The following is a 7957-nucleotide window of genomic DNA, read 5'->3' as shown; positions in this document are numbered from 1 at the left end:
CATGTCTTAGTTTCCCTCCCGATGACTCTTACTTGCCTTTTCTCAAACACAGCTCTCCCACACTGATCCTCTTCCACAAGTCACTCCCCAAACCCAGTCTTGCAAGAGGGTCTAAAAGAGGTCTTTCAAAAAGCAGAGTGAATTGAGATCAGTGTGGGACTCCAATTGGAACCTGACATTTGGAACCTGACATGCATGGAATGGAAGCTATACTGCTATTGGAGGAGGGCACTTGGGGGGCAAAAAAGTAGTAATCACAGGCTCAGGAATCACAGGCAGCTTCTTAATGTCCACAGGGATACCCAATACACAGGCTCCATTCTCAAAGTCTTCCTGATCTAGTTGGAGGCAAGAGAGGTGTGTAGGGAACTAATCATGTATAGCCTAAGATTTGAGCCAAGTTTCCTGGGAGCCCAGAGACTTCCTGGAAGATATACATGTGGGTCTTTAAAAGTTTATTAGGCTAACAAAAAGGGAAAGAAAAATGGCAGAGTGTCTTATTTGTCTGTGTTTGTTTTACGGCACGGTGGTCAAACCCAGGGCACATGTCAAGCAAGCACTGTACCACCGAGTTACACCCCAGCCAAAAGTGAAGGGTTTGAGGTTAAAGGCTAGGGTTCCCACTCTAACTCTACCCAGTATGATGCGATCTTAAGATAGTCATTTTATCTTCTCTTTATCTGTACAATGAAAATAATAAGAATACCAGATTTGCTGAGTTACTTTCAGGATAAACTGAGATACTAGAAAAACAAACACATATGCACATACACTACAAAGCAACGTTAAGTAAAAACTAACCATAATCTGGCTGTTCAAGTGGCAATGCCTAGGCTCATATGTAAGTGCCATGAGGGCAGGGCTGGATCCTTCTAGCTGGAGATAGCATCGTACACAGGATAATTTTCCTGGACATGGGTAGTAAGGGCATTTTGATTCCAAAGAAGCTCCAACTTGGGAAAGAAAACATACAATGTTTGTCCTCAGTGGCCGATTCTGCACAGGCCACCCCTGGGGTGCAAGGCTGAGAGCTGCAATGGAAAAAAGACGGTTTCACAGGAGGAGTTGGCCCACAGCATTAGCTCCAGATGGAATTTCAGCTGGAGGCATACAGCAGCAGCTGAGCTCAAAGAAATGACTGAGGTTTTCTGGACCTCCTCTCTGGCTGCTGAATGTGATGCATCCGAGAGAGATGGAGGACAGGTGGTGGGGGCAGAAGGGAAAGAGGTGGGATGAGGAGAAGCTAAAGAGAGGTCAGCGGGCAGGGTCACTTTCCAAATCTTTTGCCTGGGTGGAAATTTTCAACTAATACTACTGCTACTGGAGATCACTATATCTTCACAAAGAGATAGATAGTTTTTAGAACAAAGATAACAGATTATGAAAGTTGGATGAGACCTTGTAAAGGAGCTAGTCCACCATTGACATTTTATAGCTAAGATGAGGGCCCAGAGAGCTGAAGTTCAGAGTCTAAAAAATTAAACCCTAGAAGAAGCAGAACTAAGATTCAAATCCCCTGATTCTCAGGCTGCGTTGTTTCTCACTATTCCATAGAGCTACTATAACAAATAAGCACTACACTGCAGAGAGTTAAGAAATAAATACAGTTTTCACCCTAATGTTCACGTAGCCACCACAATATGAGTGGCACATGGCCTGGATTCTGCAGGAAATGGATGGATAAAGAGATTTGCACGGAAAGATTATCTGAGAGGTACTTTTCAAGCAACAGTGGGACAAAGGGTCATTGCAGTTGCAACAGAAATTACAGAACAGGGAGCTCTAGTGTCCTTTTAGAAGTGTCCCAAATTGAGGCAAGGGATCCAGGCCTTTTTGCTCAGCATTAACTAATTATTGGTGGTGTCTCCGGAGGAAGGAGAAGGATTTGGGGTGAGTCAGCTCTCTTAGGGAAAGAGCAATTCCTAAAGAACACAAATGCAAGCCATCAACAGCCCTGCTCCCAGCAGCTGGGAGAATGAAAGTTCAGAACTGCAGGAGGGTCCAAGCAGCCCACCACAACACCCACTATAGTTGTTCAGGGTTTGGATGGGGCGGGGGCCACAGCCCTGCTCCACAGGATCATTCACGAACCCAAGTACTATCCCACCATCTCTTAGAGACTCATCGTCATCTCCATGTCCAAAGCTGGGTCTTTATCATGTCAGAATTATGTCATGGAAAGGAGAAGGCCACATAGCAATGGTATCTTCATGAATGCACCTACAAGTGGCTTGGTTCCATGAAAGGTCCAGTGACGTGGCCACACTTCACAGCCAGGGAAACTGGGCTCTGTGTTCACAACCCTTCTTGGGAAAATGTACTAAGAAAGAAGGCCCTACCTGCTGTCTATTTTTCACTGAATAAATGTTTAAAATGGTCTCTTGGCATTATGGGTCTCCATTTAGAACTGGATAACATGAACTCCTTGAACCTTTTCTATTCTATTACTCTCCCTGAAGCCAAATTTGCCCCAGAAAAAATCACCCAGAAAACTGTCCAAGAGCTATTCAGGCACTCTTGTTCTGTTCAGGGGAAAGTCTGGCTCCTTGAGTTTCTCCCTGCCTGAGGAAGTCTGCAGGGCACAGTAGCTTGGCATATCTGACCCACCCTACATGTGTCAGTGAGGGTGGGCTACACAGGCTTGCCCTAGGAACTATGATTTAAGTCATATAACTTGTGAATATTTCATCTCTTTCCCGAAGTCGCCTGATCGTAAGCCATAAGCACATCTTTTCTGGCTCAGCACCCAATCACTGGACCCCACCTATTTCATATTAGAACCCTATGATCTCACTGCAGTGGAAGAATTGAGGTTTTGGGGGTCCAGAGGACTCTATGTATTCCAACTGTCCTGACAGTTTTGGTCTCTGCCACTCAAAGAGCCTTCTGAGGCTGCAATGCTGAGGAATTTTTCATTCTTCCCATTTACAATCCATAGCATTCTCTAGAACAGAGCTATAGTCCCTGAGTGTCTCTCTGATTGTTTCCTGGATTTATCCCAGAGCAGGTGAGAAAAACTTCTACTCAGAAAGCCACTGTCTTGCATAGGGTGGTTCTTTCTGGGGTAAATTTGGCTTCACAAAGAATAGCAGGATAGAAGAAGAGCACATGTTACCCAGCTCCAAGCCCAAAGAATTCTTCTTGGGCCTCCAATCCAGAGAATGAGGAATTGGAATCTACACTCAAGATGTTCCTAACAGTCATGCAGAGCCATTGCTGGAGTCCACAATGTCTAGGTATGACCACGGGACCCACCAAATTGGAGCAGGGCTGTGGCCCCTTGCCTGGGACTCCAATCACAAACTAGGAAGAATCAGACCTGTTCTTAAGAGCACCCTGGGATAGATCCCTGTTTAAAAAGTTTTCAGACTTCCTTTGAGCTTTAGGGGAGCAAATTCTCTGAATTAGCATCCATGCTTAGATTTACCAGGTGTTTGTAGTTTACAAGGCACATTTACGTCTACGAACTCAGTGTTTCCAAAAAAGTGTGCATGCAGCTACTCTGGGAACTGACAGAACCATCCAATGAAGAACACGAAAGAAAATATCAGAGGCTTTAGATTATCTTAAATATCCAGAATAAGTGAAGCTCTGTGGATGTTTACGACATGAGTTGACAAAATGAAGTTTTTGTCCATGCATGCCACTCACAGGAGACTCACAGGATTCCCAGCCTCCCAGGGAAAAACTGAGAGTTCCACGTTTGTGGGTTTCCAGAATATGCAATCTGGTTTTAATTAAAGGAATGCCTCATGAAGGGAATGATACTGCACTTGCAAATTTTCTGCAAGGAAATTCCAAATGAAAGAGGATAGCAGTAACACAGCTAGAGAAGGCAGAGCTGACACATTCACTCAGTAAATGAGGACCCGTTCACTCCCAATGCAAAGTTGGTCAAAATGTTTTGGAATTACCACCATTGCTTGAGATATTATTTAGCATCATTAATAACAAACCTGACACTAAGTGTATATTGTGACTTGAGATATTAGCTTATCGCATATTTGCACCATATAAAACTCACAAATATATAAACATATATGCATGGTGCCAAGTTTGGTAGATGGAGAACATATTCAAAAAGATGCACAGACCACTGTCATAGACATCTAAATGATTCTTCACAGTCACTGTGCAAGTGATATTATTTTATGGATGAGAAAACTGGAACTCAGGGTGGCAAAAAATTTGCCCAGAGACCATCCGCTATAAGATTATGTGGAAGTGAAGACTGGTCACCAATGCAACTGGCACCCCCAACCTAAGTGAGCAATTCAAGGTGACATCTGTGGAAATTAAAAAGCAAACTTCACTCCCATAGCAAATGAGTCTTAGGCTCTGCCCTGTTCTATTCCCAACAGATTATGCTGGGAAAGCCAGCAGTGCTACAAAGCATAGCTCACCCCGTCAGGCTGAACCATCTCGCCCTGAAAACTGTTAAGCCCACAGAAACATCACTTCTGAAGGAGAAAGCCAGGCATTTGCCCTTAGATGTTTTAAAGACCCTGTCACCCTCACCATCAACAAACACTTAACAAATGTCACCTTAGTGGATAGGTCTGAGACAGGAAGCAAGCTCACAATCCCAGATGATTAAATATGATTGCACAAAGAGGGTCTGCTCTTGGCAAATGCTAAGGTTTCTCAAATCCATCCCTTTGCAGGTGGCAATGTTTCAAAGACAATTTCCCCGCAACACGAATACTCGATGGGTGGAAATAGCCGTGTCAAGAATGGAAACCCATTTTCCTCTGCAGCAACCCCGTCTGCCTCCCAAAGCTCAGAAATGTGCTGTGCTCAGCGTTCCTGTGCGGATGCAGCATCCATGGTAGAAAGGCAGGGGCGGCTGCAGCAGCTGCCGCAGCAGAGGCTCTAGGGGGTGGGAATCAGATTGCACCATTTCGACCTCATCTGGCAGCAGAAGCACCGAGTCACAAGGAGGATGAGGAAGTAGTCCAGAGGCTGCTGGGCTATGTCACTCTGAAAGTGGTGAGTAAATCTATATTCACTGGGGCCTCTGGTGTGCGTGCTGCTTTCCCCAGTGAAGATGCTGGGTCTGGGACGGGGGTGTGTGTGTGTGTGTGACTGAACACATGTATGGACACTTACATTTTCACTCAGGAGTAATACTGCAAAGCCATGAGTGCAATAAATAAATGGAATAAGTAAATAGGACATGGTGTTTTACAGCTGGAGGGGGGCCAGAGAAATCATGTATTAGAAGCCCCTTGTTTCATAGAAAAAGATCTGAGGTTCAAAGAGGTGAGACTGCAGAGATCTCAGTGATCCCTGGGTTTGTGGAACTAGACTGTAGCTAGGTCTAGAGTGCAGCACCCTGGTTCCTGGCACAAGATTTTTCCTATGGCTCTACAAGGGTAGACAGTGACTGCCTCTATCCCAAGTGACCTGTATCTCTGGGCATGAGACTGAAACTTGCAGCTGCAGTGTGAATGTCACCAAGACAAATCTTGATGTCTGCAGTAAACATGGGAAGCCAGCACGAACTAACTGCAACCAGGGGTGCAGAGCAAAGCAGCAGCGTGTGCTTGCCATAAATTGCTCCAGTCTTAATGGCTACATCCTCCCCAGAGGTGGTTCTCTGGGTCACTTTGCACCGTGTATGTGGCACCTGCAAATCTTCACAGTAGAGTTGAAGGGGCCATGGCTGGAGTCAGAGAGAGGGCTCCATCAATAGCATCCCTGTTTTCTCAGAACAAATATCTGCTGAATGCCATCCCTATGCCAGACACAGGGCAAGTCACCAGGACGTTCTTTATCTCAGGGCTCACAGTAGCTTCCTGCAGCACCGCTCCCCATACCTGACACGTCAGCAGGTTGAGGCTGGGAAGGTTAAAAAGCACAGGCTATTTTGAGTCTTTCAAAAGTCCTAGTTTCTCCCCAAGAATCATGATTTTCAAAGAGTTATTTTCTATGATCCCCTCAGCAGTATGAGTGTGCCTCTAAAACGGAATAGAATATTCTCTCCTCCATGAAAAGCAATTATCTGCACCATCCTGGATCCCACGTGTAGTCAGGGCAGAGAAGACGGCATTGAAAGTCTGCACATCTTGACTCTCAGTTAGACGGTGCATGGGCCTTTGGGGGTTCTCAGGTTTCTCTCCTATTTTTCTGGGTTCTGTCATATTGAGATTACACAATGTGCTTCCGAAGTTTGGCTTCTGAAATCATCTTTACCCCTGATTGTTTGGTCTAAAGTAAGTACCTACTTCCTGAGTCTCAGGTGTGCTTTTTCACAGCATGCCAGATGTAGTGCGGGTGGTGGAAGGAAAGTTTTTCAAACCTGGAAAGATTATTTGTCAACAATGATAGTTCTTGTCAAACCCCTTTAATAGTTTAACACCAGCACCCTGTAATCATGAGTTCAAATCATTTCGAGCTGAGAGAGAACCTATTCTGCATCCCCTACCCCACTCAGAGCTGTGAATTGTCTTTCCTCTGCTCCATCCCATAATACAGTGTGTTGAGTGTGTACGCAACAAAGTCTAGTGCCGGGCGCTGTACTAAGCAGCTTTGCTGCATGACGTCATTGATTTCTGACAATACTCTGTTGAGGAGATAGTACGATTACCCCGACTTACAGCTGAAGCAAGCAGCAGCTCGGCCAACATGGCACTTAGCAAGTAATGGGGGCACGGTGTCTATTCGGGATGGGAACGTGGCCCTGGAAAGGGATAATGGTAATGGCTGCATCACGTTGTGAATGTATTTGATGAGTTGTTCTCACTGAGTTGTACAATTTTAGACGGCTCGTTTTGTGTTGTGTATGCTCGGTCACAGTAAAAGAGAAAGGGAATTAGGAATAGCACTCAACTCTAAAGCCGACAACCCCTAACCGTTCCTCACTTTTGCTACCACAAACAGGACTTAGACACAGAGATATCTTTTTTCTTTTTCCAAACTCTCCTACTAACCTGTTTTGAAACTCTGTTTTATTTTGTTCTCTTTAAAATAAAATTTAAAAAATAAAAGAAATGGAGACATCTTTCCATCAACTGAGGGCTGAAGGAAAGTGTTTCTTTTCCAGAATGTTAGGAAATGTTTATTTGTTTGTTTAGCACAAATCATGGCTCACCTATCAGGAAAGTTCTTCCTTGATCAAAGGTCATCAGTAGCCCATCATGAGTAACTCCTGGGTTCCCAAGCCTGGAACAGTCAGAAATCATGTCCACCTTCTTTTCCGCTTTTCATGTTCCCTCTTCCATTCCTCCGCCTGCCTTTCACTGCAGCTCTACCCACAAACTCAGTTCCACTTCAAATACCAGATATTAGCTGGCTACTTTGCACAAGGCCCTGGCTTACATGCTGTGGAGAGCAAAGGTGAGAAAGAATTTCTGCCTCAAAGACTTGACAATCTAAGCCTGAAGTGGCACAGAGCTGTAATCCCAGCACTCTGGGAGGCTGAGGCGGAAAGATTGCAAGTTCAAGTCTCGCATGGGGAACTACATGAGACCCTGCCTCAAAATTAAAAATAATTATTTCTGTAGTGCCTAATCACTCTTCTATGTCACAATAGCCTGAGACATTAGAGAAAAATCTAGACTTTTAGTTGATAGAAAGCCAGTTGAAATACCATTAATAAAATTTAATTTTAGGAAAAATTTGTTTTCATGTCTAGCTTTATTACTATTAGGTATATAAGTTTGGGCAAATCACTTAACATTGAGTCTGGTTTTCTCACAAGATGAAGGTAGTAGACTAAATAATTTCCAAGTTTCCAGCTAGTCCTAGAACTCTATATTGCCATACTGTTGAATTATTTTACCATGCCATTACTGGAGAGTATCACTAATGCTTTTGAAGCTATTGACTTTTTGTTGAGCTTTAAAATCCATAACTGTTATCTTCAGAAAATACTACTTGACCTATGGTCTGTCCAAGTTCTTTTAATAAAATCCCTATATAACAGGAAAAAAATGAAAAATCACACACACACACA

At 44.1% G+C, this 7957-nt stretch overlaps 1 protein-coding gene across 1 annotated transcript in view; it reads left to right on the top strand.

The window, feature by feature from the left end:
• The first annotated feature begins 4848 nt into the window (after window positions 1–4848).
• The window catches only part of LOC102019560, a 25083-nt gene continuing 21974 nt past the window's right edge, over window positions 4849–7957 (top strand). Inside the window, exon 1 of the mRNA XM_013514377.1 lies at window positions 4849–4989. The gene's annotated coding sequence lies outside the window, so the exon portion shown is untranslated. The remainder of the gene's footprint in view (window positions 4990–7957) is intronic.

The sequence above is a fragment of the Chinchilla lanigera genome, unplaced genomic scaffold, assembly GCF_000276665.1.
Source record: "Chinchilla lanigera isolate Chin_1 unplaced genomic scaffold, ChiLan1.0 scaffold00002, whole genome shotgun sequence".
NCBI lineage: Eukaryota > Metazoa > Chordata > Mammalia > Rodentia > Chinchillidae > Chinchilla > Chinchilla lanigera.
Note: the sequence above shows the minus strand (reverse complement) of the source record. Positions and strands in the feature narration are given on the sequence as shown.